Source organism: Rhipicephalus microplus, chromosome 2, assembly GCF_043290135.1.
Source record: "Rhipicephalus microplus isolate Deutch F79 chromosome 2, USDA_Rmic, whole genome shotgun sequence".
NCBI lineage: Eukaryota > Metazoa > Arthropoda > Arachnida > Ixodida > Ixodidae > Rhipicephalus > Rhipicephalus microplus.
In genome coordinates this window covers 74,212,973-74,228,707 of record NC_134701.1, presented here as the reverse complement: position 1 = coordinate 74,228,707, position 15,735 = coordinate 74,212,973, and positions in this window count along the sequence as shown.

Sequence of the window (15,735 nt, the reverse complement as noted above, 5' to 3'; positions counted from 1 at the left end):
GCAAGGTTTTAATGTGTTTGTAGCTGTCGGCACTAAGTTGTGGTTAACGTTACTGACTATCGTTATATCAATGGCAGAATAAATACTGTTAAACTGACCTCAGTCTATGATATGACCAATCTGAAAAATAAGAATGTAGATGACAGAGAAATATTATTTGTTTTAAATAATTAGCCTACTGAGTACTTTTGTCTCACAACGTGCATAAAAACTCGGCACGTATTACTGGCCATGCACATTAAAAAAGCAAGAACTAGTATTTGACGTTTTAATTACAATGCTCTCATATTGAATTTTTCCAGTAATATACAAAACAAAAGGGCCCTTGATGATAAAGCATATAAAGCTACTCAAATGTGCATATGTAATAACTAATCCAAATGATAGGCTATTTTGTAATGACGTGGATTGAACATCAGAGCACTGAAATATCCTCTCAAAACACGTAAATTGCCGAATGAAAAAAAGGTAAAATAGAATACACAATACAATAATTTGCGTTAACAAGCTAAAGACTTACACTTGAAGGAATGCGAGCAAATAAATTGACAATCAGCCTTGAGGATCACACACTGATGTGACGACAAAGGGTGCCCGCTACGTGAATGCACTTACTGGCGGACGTCGCTGAAGCAACGTGGCCACAAATCTTTCAAGCTGTCCGTGTAGTTGGCGACGTACGTGCTGTACGCGAGCTTGTGCGATGCCAAGGGGCTCAGGAACCACACGATATAAAGACCAACGTAGGCAGAAATCTTGATAGGATCCAGTGACGTGAACACATTTTGAGACAGGAACTCCGCGTACTCGTCGTCGACTACCAAGCACGTAGTGCGCACGTTCTGCAGGGTCTGAAACTTATTGCCAAGGACTTTCGAAAGTGCGAACCAGAACTCTGTCAGTGGATACTGGGTGCTCAATTTAACTTGGGTATTTAGGGCATCACTTTCTGGCAAGTGAGAAAACTGCCTGTTTACAGATTGTATAGCCTTGATGACGCGCGAGTAGGACATGCTACGTTCGCCTATTATTTCAGCGCAGCGCCTGATGTACACGTCGAGACTGTTGCCCAACTGCAGCTGCTGAAGGAACTTGACGAATGGGACTATGTGGTAACTAGGCGCGAAGTACAGCATGTAGCCACGCCCGAGGCGAAGATTATGGCCGACCGTGAGCCTAAACAAGGGTCCGATGCCGATGTTAAGGTTTATGTCCACGATGCCGCGTACGATGAAGTAGACCGACGTCGCGGGCGTCTGAGGAAACGAGAAACCTCCTGCCCTAAGTACAGTCTTGATCTTGTCGATGTCCTCTGGCGTCTGGTGTACAAGTTTCATACAGTTCCGAAGCAGTATGGCGGCCTTCTCAACGATGCTTTGACCGGACGAGGTTGGTGTGGTCGATATCAAGTGAAACGCAGAGATCCTTAGTGTGTCGTGAGCCTTAGTGTAGTGGTTCGAACCAGCTCTGCCGCAGGCGTACTTATAGAAGTCGTAGCAGGGCGCGTACGATGGTTCAATTGAGTTGCGTATGGCTATGCTTGGCTTGTAACAGCGTGGTTCCCTGCATTGCATGAGAAAATTGAACAGCAGCAATGGCTGTAGAATAGTGATGGTCAATGTCACGACTGTAACCGACACCAGGAACACGCGGTACTCGGTGGTGCGGTCAAACGGAATGGTGGTGTGATTTTGGAAATCTTGACGTCGCTCTTGGTCAGGGCGCTGAGTTGAACGGGTGCGTGGAATGAGACCGATCGCGGAACGCGGCCTCCAGGCCTCTTGGCGAACGCGGAACGACGAAGACGCACAGGGCCATTAGCGTTCGCCAGACGGTAGTGGTGAATCAGCGGACTTGACCACCTGCTCACTTTCTTTGTTGACGAAGCGGCGACCGGCGGCCGCGAGGAACGTCGATGCTGCGAGATCCAAGCACACAATATTTTACTGTGCAATTCAGTTATATAAATTCGTAAAGCTTGTAATGTCTGGCCAACCTTGAATAAAGCAAGATCATGGTGTGGCTATGATATTCCAGGAAATGGTTGTAGCCTGGCTCTTATTGTCCCATTACACGGCAGACCACACGCACATTTTGAGGCCTACCGCTCAGTGTGCGGATATTTATGTGCCTTATAACTATAAAATTAGACGGTGATATTACTTGCGTACGCAAAAATCTGTCCCAGCGTTGCTACCTATCCATTTGTACCACTTTTAATTAATTATTATAGGTTGACTCTGCAAGTGACAACACAAGCACGACGAATTTATTCACAGAGTCACCGACGTTACGTGTGCAACGAGAGACGCAGACGTCCAGAAGCACCCCGTATTACCAGCGATTCACACTGCCAGCTTGAATACAACTGAAGTACAGCGCATAAAAAAGAATATATAAGCACAAAAACACAATAGCACGAGCGCAGAGCCACAGTGACGTCACTATTGTTTTCTTATGTTACATCAGCGATGCCGCGTGCCGCATTTAAGACGTTAGCATGACAACCCAGAATGGCGAGACATGCCGCACTTCAAGGACCTCCTAATACTACGAAAAAATAAACAAAACGAGCGCATTGTTATCTTCTGGCGTCTCGCCTTTTCGGCCCAATTTGTGACGCCTAAAAACTGTTCACGTGACGTCATTCTTAAATAAGCTCGCGATTGGTTAATTCGCGAGGTATTTGCTGTGAATTGCACCCACTGAGGTGGTCTAGTAGTTACAGTAATCTAACGTAACTCGAAGGTCACGGAATGGAATCCCGGCTGCATTTCAATGGGGCTGAGCTAACAGAAGACCATGTACTTAGGTTTAGGTGAATATAAAGTGCACAGTATCATCCACTTTTTGTAGGCCTTCACTACAGTATTCCTCATAATCCTATACTTTTATGGCTTAAAACCCCAATAGGTAACAATATCAGTCGCTGCTTGCCTACTACCTTGCTTTGCAATGCATTCGCACACCCGTTCTGCCTTGCCTCGCATGACTTTCTTGCGCTGTCTACTTATACCACTTCGTCTTGTGGGTTTTCAATTACGCAAGCTGAGGTAATCGTGCAGCTGAGAAGCGTGAAATCTTAATAAGCTGAATAAGCAATTGTATCGGGCCAGTTGGTATGAATCCATCTTGGTAGGAAGTGCTGCAACTATTACATGGAACAATACACGGTGTGTTCCGTGTATTAGTTGCAGCGCTTCCTACCAAGATTGATAAGCTCACCGCTTATTTCGGACATTGTCGACGTGTTTTATGAATAAATTATTGGCCAAAAAGGGATATAGCACATGTAGAAAGCGCAGAGAAAGGAAGGCAGAAACTACTCTCATTGTTTGATCTCGAAATGGCTTGGCTCTTTATTTCAAGGCAGATTATTGTCACAACATTTTTAAGCTGTGAATAAATAAACATTAGAACAAAACATAACATAGTGTTTAAACTTTTCTAGAATAATCATTGTATAGAACGTGCTTCCCTATAGGTTGGTTTGCCATCTCTCCAATATTGCATATTTTATCGACATTTTTGGTCATGCCTGTTTTGTTTTCATAATACATCAACGCCCTCTAGTGGACGCAATGAATGCAGTTGGGTTCATTTCTTTGCTTTTTTATTTGCCGTTGTAGGTATAGGCATTAAGCAAGAACCAATAAAGTGAATTGAGAGATGTTTGGTTAGATCTCACTGAGGAACTATTCAGGCACACTAAGCAAGGGCAGAAAAAATTGTCCCCGTAGGCCAGCACTTCAATAATATCGTTTCCTTTTTTATTTGTCCTCGTTTTTAATATGCGCAAAAAGTTACATAACAATGCAAGCAGTGTCTTCTTATTTATTATTTGATAATGGTTTTCAGTAAGGTTATCAGATTCTGATTTAGTCGTTAGGTTGTGAATGTGAAGGATGCGTCGCTAGGCGTCAACATGAGTGCGTGCATCCATGTCAAAGGTTGCCATGGCGGTCAAACTATGATTCACACTGTATGAATTGTGCTTCTCAACACTCGATGGAACTGCAACCATTCCTATTAAATCCCGCTAAGTTTTCATGTTTTAAAAGAGTCATATGTTAGAGAGATCAGCCACCTTTTTTCAATAAATGAGTCGGACGATTCCCTGAAAACACGCTTAAATTATACCGATGGTGTTGTCTCAATCTCTATTTTTCGACGAATATAGTTTCCAGTTTAATTTATTTTTGTTACCACCCTACCCGCAGATTTTGTAACATTCCCGCATAATAAAGGTAGGGAGCACAAGGCACCAGGTTCAAGCACGCGTAACGGTAAAAGTAGATATACTCCTTTCCTCAGGTGATCCTGGAGATGGCTGTATCGGCCGAATGCACCCGAAACTCTTTATTTTAAATGTGACTTCCAACCGCATTGTTTGTTGGTGGTACGTTTTTATGATTGAGCTAGAAGTTACAGCGTCAAGTGCCGCAAAACATTGCACACGGCTGTGAAATAGCAACCTCGCCTAAGCTACAGTGGCACACCGGAAGTGAATGCACCAGTTGGAAAGCTCTTACCTCCTCGGGTGTCAGCACGAAGTTGCTAATCACTGGACTGATGGAGCTGTTGCGCCGCCCCGAACTGTCAGATGGTGAGTACGCCATAGCAAGGTGCTGTATCTAACGTAACTTGCTCCGAAAATTCATACGCTGCGATAGAATATCGAATTAAATTGAAGCCGATCTCCCTAGAACAGCAATTGCGAGCGACAACCCTTTAATCTTCTTCTTCTTCTTCAGCATGTATCTTGCGCTGAAGCAAATATTTCGTGGTTTATTATTTATATACCGTACGACTCCTAAACGTAAACTGCGCACTGTGTAAAATACGACCGCGATTGAGGAACCATAGTTCTGTAATATGATATGAAGCCCAATCGTGAATGTAAAACACCAAATTTTGGTTTATTTCGAGAGGGGCCATAAAAGAAGCACATCAGGTTTTCACTCATTGTTTATTTCTACAAACTTTAGTACGCTAGCTCCTTTTCTGCTCCCTTATCCTCGAATTCACTTTTACAAAATATACGAATTCTTCAATGACTGAAGTGGTAACATAGGGACCATTGTGAGTGTGGCGTACACAACATAGGAAAATTAGCCAACACCACAAATCTACACGAGCGCTTGTCTACCCGCTTGCCCCTCACTCATTCATGTTTACCCACTACGGGGTATTGACCAAGTATGAAGCCTTCGGATTCAACACGTGGAGAGTTGAGAAAGAAATAACAAAAGGCAAGGTGAAATGAACTTGTTTCGCGTAGTTTAGACGTTGAATAACTTTAGATACAGAAAAACACATTTTGAAAAGTGCCCCGCAGGTCGCGGGATCAAATCCCGGCTGCAGCGGCTGCACTTCTGATGGAGGTGGAAATGTTGTAGGCCGTGTGTTCAGATTTGGATGTACGTTAAAGAACTCCAGGTGGTCGAAATTTCCGGAGGCCTCCACTACGGCGTCTCTCATAATTATATTGACGCAAGGTACGCTGGCAACTTTAGTAGCTAGCCTCTGAGGAGGACAACGAAGTAGTTCTGTGTGCGCGTGCTCTGGTGTTCACTTTTCTGGCCCTTGGGTTACGAAAGTAAACGCCCTATTTTGTACCTGCGTACCTGTGTCTTTGTGACGTTTTCTGGAGGAGGTGCGGGGTACGGTAGATAATACAGTCCCCTGAGAGCACCCCTGACGCAAGTCCATCGAATAGCTCAGCCGAGCTTACCTCTTTGCACGTACGTTCAAGCCGTCGTCTCCAGGGACTCGAGCCACAGCACGTTTAACTGCCTGAACGTCAGAGGGCTATGAATCAAACACCGCCTAACGTCACCACGCCCGCACCAGCGCACCTGGTTATCAACCAGCCCAAGACGCCGAAGACATTTCACGGAGCTGCTTTTGAAGATGCCGACGACTGGCTCGAGCATTTCGATCGGGTTGCCATCATCAACTATTGGACCACAGAGCGTAGGCTACGCTATGTGTACTGCTTCCTGGAGGACTCCACAAAAACGTGGTTTGAGAACCATGAAGCAGCGCTTACGCCATGGGATGAGTTTCACCGGCAGTTCCTCAAGGCGTTTGCCCTAGAGGACAGGAAAGAGACAGCGGAGCGTGCAATAGAGGCAAGGGTTCAAGGCCCCAACGAAAGGATGCCGACCTACATAGAGGACATGGATCAACTTTTCAGGCTTGTGGAGCCCTCTATGTTCGAATCCAAGAAAGTTCACCACCTAATGCGTGGTGTTAAAGAAGAGATTTCTGCCGGCCTGATTCTAAACCCGCCTGCGACACTTGCGGAGTTCCAAGAGGAAGCTATTGCCATGGAGAGGGCCCTTCAACAGCGTGCCAGGCAGTGTAACCGTGGTGTACACCCAAGTGAGGTCACTTCTGTCACTTTCGGCAATGACATCAGCGCGTTGCGAGAGCTTATCAGAGCTCTCCTTAAGGAAGAGCTACAAAAGATGCAGGTGGCTGCTTCACCTGTACAGCAGCTCTCCATTGCGGAGATGGTACGCGCCGAGCTGCGGCAAGCCGTTCACGCTTCCCAACCGTCCGAGGAGGTGCCACAACAGAGGCACTGCGTCGAGATGAGCTACGCGGAAGGAGTGCGACGATCTCCATCGTGCAGTTCAACCAGCGTATTTTATCCCAGTGAGCGACACGCTCAGCAAATAGAGGTAGGCTTCCGTCCTCACAGCTCACCGTTGATCGCCGAAGCAAGACCGAGAAAGAGTGACATCTGGCGTACACCTGACCACAGGCCCCCTTTGTTTCCACTGCGGGTAAGCCGGACACGTCTACCGAACATGTCCATACCGTCGTGTGGGTCTCCGCGGATTTTCGCCTAATGCCCCTCGTCCACGACCTGGCGAGCGACCACTGGAAATAAAGAGTTTCACCTCGAATCGTCGCAGCATCGAACATTGGTCGCAAGAGCCTCGCTCGTCGTCGCCTGCTCGCTACAGGTCACCGAGCCCAGCCTATTCACGCGGCGCCCCGAGACGCCATTCACCCAGTCCTGCAAGTCGGGAAAACTGAGTTCAGCGACCTCCGGAGGTGAGGCCGCTGACGCTGACTCTACGGAAGATCCTCCACTCCGACGACAGCGACGGCAGCAAAAAGATGTACAGACTCAGTCAAATGTGGTACGAAGAGTGGTGACATCAAACATTGCGGTAACTGTGGACGACGAAGAAAAAATGGAAGTATTCCAGGCTTGCTAGATTCATGAAAAGAGCGGCTGCTAAACCTTGTGAGGGAATTCTCGGACTGCTTCTTAACAGCATCGAAAGTTGAGCGTACCACCGTTACAAAGACCGCATTGTTACGGAGGAGTCGGCACGGTCTCTTCGCCAACATCCATACCGTGTGTCCCTGAACGAAAGGGAGGTGATTAAGCGTAAAGTTGAAGAAATGCTGAATGATGACGGCATTCAACTTTCGACAAGTCCGCGGGCGTCACTTGTTGTCTTATTAAAAAAAAGACAAAACACCAAGCTTCTGCGTCGACTATTGACGGCTTAACAAAGTCACAGAATGCGACGTTTACCCCCTGCCACGGATTGATGACGCCTTAGACCATTTACGCCACGCCCAGTTTTTTATATCATTATATCTCAAGTGAGGGTACTGGTAAACTGAGGTTGACGAGGGTGACCGTAAGAATACCGCCTTCGTGACGCCTGACGGGCTCTCTGAATTTAAAGTGCTGCCTTTTGGTCTCTGTTCCACTCCCGCCACGTTTCAACGCATGATGGACACTGTACTAGCTGGACTAAAGTGGCAGACGTGTCTTGTATACTTGGATGATGTCGTTTTGTTTTCAAGCTCGTTTGACGAGCATCTTTCAAGGCTAAAAAGGGTCCTCACTGCATTAAGGAGAGCGAACCTTACTATCAAGCCCGAAAAGTGCTACTTCGGCTATCAGGAACTCAAGTTTCTCGGGCACGTGGTGAGCCCGGGGGGTGTTCGACCGGATCCGTAAACTTTGGCTGCCGTTGCCGATTTCTCTCGTCCTGGAGACAAAAAGGCTGTTCGGCGATTCCTGGAACTCTGTGTGTGCTACCGCCGTTTTGTCGAAGAATTTCCGAAAATTGCGGAACCTCTTGCAAGACTGACATGGCCAGATGTGCTTTTCTTAAGGACAGAAGAACAACAACAAGCCTTCGTAGAGCTACGCAATCGACTGCAGACCGCTCCAGTGCTGGCACATTTCGACAACAATGCCTACACCGAGATCCACACAGACGCCAGCAACGTAGGAATCGGAGCCATTCTAGTTCAATGGCAGAACGGCGATGAGCGTGTGATTGCTTACGTAAGCCGCAGTCTCACAAAAGCAGAGGCTAATTACTATACCACCGAAAAAAAGTGCCTAGCAGTCGTTTGGGCCATTAGCAAGTTTCGAGCCTACCTATACGGCCGGCCATTTCGAGCGGTCAGTGACCACCGTTCGCTCTGTTGGCTTGCCAATCTATGGGATCCACCAGGCCGCCTCGCCCGCTGGAGCATCCCCCTTCAAGAGTACGACATAACGGTGGTCTACCGATCAGGAGATAAGCATACAGAAGCTGACTGCCTGTCTTGTGCTCCTATTTCCCCGACGTCTTCTGACACCGAACAAGATTTACCATTTCATGGCATCGTCAATGTGTTGCGGATGTCTGAGCTTGAACAGGCGGACACTGAGCTACTCCCTGTCATAAATCATCTTCAAGGAGAAGACGTTATCGTTCCAGGCCGGCTCTCGCGTGGTTTAACGACGTATTGCCTGCGCAACAATGTTCTCTACAAGAGAAATCTTGAGAGCAGCCAGGAAACTTTCCTCCTCACATTTCCAACGGCACTGCGTGAGGAAGTTTTGAAGGCGTGCCACGACGATCCTTCGGCCGGTCACGTAGGCTTTGCTAGGACCTGAGCGCGCATCCGACAGAAGTACTACTGGCTACAGCTGTATTCCTTTCAGCAAGTGGGAATGGATCTTCTTGGTCCCTTCCCTACGTCATCCTCAGAAAATAAGTAGATAATCGTCGCAACCGACTATCTGACTCGCTATGCAGAAACCAAAGCTGTGCCCAACGGAACTGCAGTTGAAGTCGCCAGATTCTTTGTCCACGACATTGTTTTGCGTCATGGTGCACCTGCTGTTCTCATTACAAGCCACCAAGCTGATGCACACCAACTACCGAAAACAACGGCTTACCATCCCCAAACGAACGGCTTGACGGAGAGGTTAAACAAAACACTGGCCGACGGGCTATCTATGTATGTTGATGTGGAGCACAAAACGTGGGATGAAATTTTGCCGTACGTCACGTTTGCTTATAACACCGCTGTGCAAGAGACCGCAGACCTAACACCATTCGAGCTTGTTTATGGCCGTCGCGTCGCAACGCCGTGAGACGCTATGCTCCCCGTAGTCCAGGACACCAGCGGAAATGACAGCGTTCACGGCTTCGTCGAGAAAGCCGAGGGAGCCCGCCAGCTTTCACGAAACCGCATTCGAGCGCAGCAAGATATCGACGCTCGCCGTTGCAACCAAAGCCGAAGGAACGTCCACTATCAACCAGGTGACTACACATGGGTGTGGACATCAGTTCGACATTGTGGGCTTTCGGATAAGCTATTGCGACGCTACTTTGGCCCTTACGAAGTTGTGCGCTGCCTCAGTGATGTGAATTACGAGGTAGTTCCCCAAAGCTCCGACACCAGTTTAAACCGAAGACGTCCACGTCCAGAGGTAGTCCATGTGGTACGGATGAAACAGTACCACGTCCGCGAGTTATGAACACTTCGAATTTTTTTATTATTATTCACAACAGCGTGGGCTTTTTTTCGTGGACATGATCATTTTTTTTCATGGCCACCTCTAGCATCTCAGTCAATCGACCGGGACGGTCGCTCTTGAAAGAGGGGAATTGACGCAAGGTAGGCTGGCAACTATAGTAGCCAGCCTCTGAGGAGGACAACGAAGTAGTTCTATGTGCGCGTGCTCTGGTGTTCGCGTTTCTGGCCCTTAGGTTACGAAAGTGAATGCCCTATTTTGTACCTGCGTACCTCTGTCTTTGTGACAATATGGTGGTTTTGGGACGTTAAACCCCACATATCAATCAATCAATCAATCACATTTTGAAAAGTGCTGCGCAACAACACAAGGAATAAGAGACCGAGAGCACTCACTAACAACTGATCTTTCGTTGCCGTCACCTGTGCATATATATGTGCTGCAAAAAAATGGAGACACGTGATTGTGACGGATATAAAAGCAAGATAACAAGGCTGGTTTTAACCGTGAAAGAAAATAGTAAACTGAAAACGATAAAAATAATAAAAAAAGTCAAGGAACTCAAGCATGCGTGATGAATGAGAAACACGTCTACGATTAAACATGAGCACAGAGGATAAGAATCCACAAAGAAAACCTCTAAAATACATAAGTTCAGCGTCAGACAATGTTATGGAGGGCTTGCTCACGAATTTGTCACCTGCTTGATGAATGAAAAAGCCTCAATATTCTCACACTATAACTTATCCCTTGCCATTAATAGAAACTTTGTGCAGCGAAAGTCAGGAAGGTAGTCGCAACACCTGTAGTGGTCAGCCAGAGAGCCTCTGGTCGTATTAAGTACACAATAGTCATGCTCCGTCACCCTTTCATTAAAACACCAGCCAGTTTTTCGAGTGTACAACTTGAAACTCAAAATAATCCTACTCACTACTTTGTAAATGCACTCAGTGAACCTGCTCTTGTGAGTGGTTGTGCAGCCATGGCGCTTAACGCTGTTCATCATGCCACATAACCTTTAGAGCTTGCACGGCGCGAACAGTGTGTACAACTTGAATGCCATGCGTTGACGCAGATCTGTAGGTTATGCAAAATTTTGTAAACGTATGGCATAACGTGCAAATGCACCTTATCTATTTTCTACAAAAATTTTTTTCTGTTTGCTCACGATTTATGTACTGTAATAGGGTCTCACAAACTGCAGAAATTAACCCTTCGGCCTCGCGTCCTATAAAGAGGACATGAAGAAGCTTAGCTGCCAAATGGGACATAATGAAGCCAGAAACTGAAAAAGGTGTTCGAACGTTCCTCAATACACCAGCGCAAGCATAGGTTGTAAGTTTTTCGTCGTCGTCTTCTTTAGTGCGATGCAAAGAACAAAACAAAATAGCGGATTGCGATAATGATGACACTCGCCACCACAAAAAATTGAATGACACCTTACTGGCTATTAGATCCGTGGCTATTGTATTTTTCTGTTGTATCTAAGATGTCTAACTTGCTGTTTAAAAAGTTGGTCTTCTCTAACACTAGCGTATTGCCCGCAGATGTGAACAATCTTCATGTCCTTTGAAATGCAGATGTGTAACTTTTGTAGAAGCTCCCGATTTTTGTTATCATAGTCAAGATATCTTTCCAAAGAATTTTAATTCGTTTTATAAAATTTAATAATGGTGCTTAATGGAGCTAGAAAAAGAAGACGATAAAGGGTAGTTCAATCTGCTTTCTTGTGAAAACATGGGCGGAGTTACTTCTGGTGCTGCAATGCAATATTCGGCAATTTTTATTATGTGGGATCTTCCAAAGTTTTCAATACGCATACGGTGGCCCTTCAAGAGCAATGTGGTGATGTGTATCACGAGCGCAAACGTTTGCTATTGGACAGTTTATGCACTGTAACTAATACGTAATTGTTGTATGTAAGTTTCACAATAATAACTTCCACTAACATGGTTAAATAATTCATCATCATCATTATCATCAGACTGACCACGTCCACTGCAGGTCAAAGGCCTCTCCCATGTTCTGCCAGTTAACTCGGTCCTGTGCTGGCTGCTGCAATTTAGACCCGCAAACTCATTAATCTCATCTGCCCACCGAACCTTCTGTCTCCCCCGAACCCGCTTGCCTTCTCTGGGAATGTAGTTAATTATTCTTATTGACTAGCGGTTATTCTGTCTACGCACTACATGCCGGGCCCATATCCATTTCCTCTTGTTGATTTCAACTATGATATCCTCAAACCCCGTTTGTTACCTAATCCACTCTGCTCTATTCTTGTCTCTTAAGGTTACACCTACCATTTTTCTTTCCACTGCTCACTGCATTGTCCTCAATTTAAGCTGAACCCTCTTTGTGAGCCTCCAGGTTTCTGCTCCGTAGCTAAGTACCGGCAAGATGCAGCTGTTATATACCTTCCTCTTGAGGGATAGTGGTTTTAAAAATAGATGTGTTTAAAGTCACCATATTTCACTTTACAACCACAAAGCCCTGGGGTTCAATGCAGGATGGCCCGAGCTTCTCGCGCAGCCGAGTTGGCTCCGAGGCAATGCCACCTAGAAGATTATCAGGCCTGCTCACAGCCACCGTGACATCACTCGTTTTGTCCGAGTGAGTGCGTTTACGGGAGTCTGTGCGTTCATTGCCACAATCGTTTCTCTTTAAGGAATAAAACGTGTTACATGCTTACCAGCTTTATATGCATTTTGCGTAATAAAGGGCACTGGTTTATGTAATGAACTGCGCTTTAAAGCATTCGGAGGCTCACCTGTGAGCGATTTCTACCACAAACAAGCCAAAGAATCAAGTTATCAAATGTCTGGTTGACCTACAGGAGCCAACTTTGATGGACCAACAAATTGAAAAAAGGAAATGCGGAAAAATTTTATTTGTTCTTTATTTATTAAACACGCACGTACACACACAGTATCTATAGCATGCAGAAAAACTGTTCCTTACTCAATTGCAAAGTTTCTGCGGTTTTATTTGCACTGTTCTCCCCATCTGTCTTTATAGACTAGTAGTTATTGAGGAGAGTGCGTGCTGCTGCCACAAGTATGGCATTCAGCACCTTATCATGCAGGCCGATGACCATTTCAAGAGAAAATAAAACTTCTCATTTACCAAAAATCTCTTGTCACCGACACAAGAAGCAGCGTTTCCTCTTTTGCTCTGGCCCCGCTTGCAGTGGTGCGTAGTCGGTAATGTGACTTAGGGCCTGGGAGAATTGTTAGTACTGAGTCTATATTAAACCATGTACCTTGCGTTGACATTTACACCACACTGCCGGTTCTTGTATTGCTATAATTTTTGCCTGGTTAACTTCCCTGCCTTCTCTCTTGTTGTTCACTTCTCCTCCTCTATATTTTTGGTAGTGGTTCTTATTTTAAATGTGAAGCATTTCTGTGCGAACTTCAGCGACTTTGGTCGTATCTATCTATCTATCTATCTATCTATCTATCTATCTATCTATCTATCTATCTATCTATCTATCTATCTATCTATCTATCTATCTATCCAGCTGCCTACGACTTTTAGCTCTCCTGGCCGTTTCGATAATGGTATCAATACCAAACTTGGTATGGAATAACATGACTGTAAAAGAACATATTTGACTAGTCATAACATGAAAATCATGAATTGTCTGTCATGAATTGCATGATTTGCTTTTCAAGGTTCTGCAGCTCTTGCGGTGGTTTCGTTCACATGTCATGTTGCGAAACTGTTATGTTATGACATGATTGCATGGTGAACACAAGCGACAAACCCTAACATGAAAATTATCACACTCGTGTCATGTAACAACATGACTACATGCCACGCTCATGATGCGCTCGCGGCCGTTTCGCTAGCGTTACATATACCAAATTTCGCAATACGGTACGCGATGAATGACGAAGGTATGATACTAGTGCGAGCATGATAAACATGTCATGCGTGAGATGTAACAACATGACTACATGCTACGCTCATGATGCGCTCGCGGCCGTTTTGCTAGCTTCATATGTACCAAACTCGGTATTACGCAACGCAAATGAACGACAAATGTAAACGACACATCCAAACATGATAATAACGACGTGTGTGTCATGTAACATTACTACATGCCACACCCATGATGCGCTCGCGGTGGTTTTGCTAGCTTCACATATGCCAAATTTGGTATTACGGGACGCCATTGGATGGCGAAGGTATGTCACTGGTACGAACATGATAATCATAAGATGCGTGTCTTGTGAGAACATGACTACATGCTACAGTCAAGGCGCCAATACATTTCGACGTGAGGTGGTGCGTCTGCTCCCAGAATTTCATTTTGTCGCGTCACGCCGGCGTTGCCACGCCAGGCGCCGGTCCTGCCATAAATATTCCTCGAAGGTGCATACCGCCCTGCGTTGCTTCGATGCATGTGCGTTTAAGCGCGTCCGGCATCCCTCCGTCACGAAAAAAAGGAGACGCAGTGTTGTCTTGGTAACGCATTGGCGCGAAATGCAGCATGTCGCATTTCGCGCCGGTTGCCGTCGGGCCGCGCCGATGAACGCTGGTCACGCCGGTCGCGCTTGGCGTCAGACTATAGAGGGCTCGCGTTTTGATAACGCATAGCGTCGCGGTTTCCAGCGTGCGCACGCGTCAGTGCTACATTAGAGTAAATTGGGCCCTTCATGATGCGCTCGTGGCCGTTTTGCTAGTTCCACATCTACCAAATTTTGTGTTATCTGACGTAATGAATGACAAAGTTTATGACTGGTGCAAACATGATAATCATGACACAAATGTCATGTAAGAACACGACAACATACCATGCTCGTCGCGTGCTTGCAGCCGCTTCGCTAGCTCCACATGTACTACGATTGGTCACACCTGACGTGATTAGGTGTTGAAGGTAAACGACGCATCCAAACATAATAGTCATGACACGGAAGTCATGTACGGCATCATTTACCTTCAGTTTGTAACGTTGGGCTGACCTAAAAGTGAAATATCAACCTTTCTCATTCGTGCCTCGCATATCATCGATCCCCACTGTACGTAGGATCTGCCGATTTTTTCAAGCTGAAGTAGGGATTACACACCTGAAAACCAATTAAAAAAGCACTTCATCGTAAGTGTCTACACGCTTCTAAATTTCAAGAAAGTATATTAGACTAGGTGCTGACCACAATAATACTTCGATTACACGATATAAACACCGGCACGAAAATACTATGCACAAAACTGAGGCACTAAATAAAGCAAGAGCATTCTTTCAATTTTTATCACCCCCATGAACAGAGGTAATACAAGTCCGCGGCGCTGATCACCAATTGCAAAATGTTTACTGAACCTGAAGAAAAAATGGCTGTTCTGAAAAAGTTTTCCTACGCACATTTATTATTTCATGTCAAAGCCTATGCCAACACGTCAGAAGCAAACATAACACCTTAATTTTGCAGCAAAAAGAAACTTAGTGGCGATGGTGCCGTTGGAACGGCTTAAAAATGGCAGAATATCCACGGAGTGAATGATAGAGAGTGGGGCGAAGCATACGTCCGCCCATTCGTTCTTGTTTCTGTCCGTCCATGCGTGCGCCTGTGTGGCCATCCGTGCGTCCATGCATCCGCTCCTGCGTCCGTCCATGCGTTCATCCGCCCGTGCAGCCATCCGTGCGTCCGTCCATGCATATATCTGTGTGTCCGTTCGTCCACCTATTCAACACTCCAAGTACCACCATCTCGCATCTTTCATCATATATTTCTCATATAGAAACACCGCCATCCAGCAGACATTTCAAGGACTGAACGAGAGGAGGTACACGCACACTTTCTTACGGCTTGTGCTTCGTGTCTATTTCCCACCTTTAACCACCTCGAGTTCATGGTATATACTAGTTCACTATATTCATGGCACTGCGGCCCGATGCTCGCTATACCTGTCTAAAACCAAGGAGGTTACACCCAGCC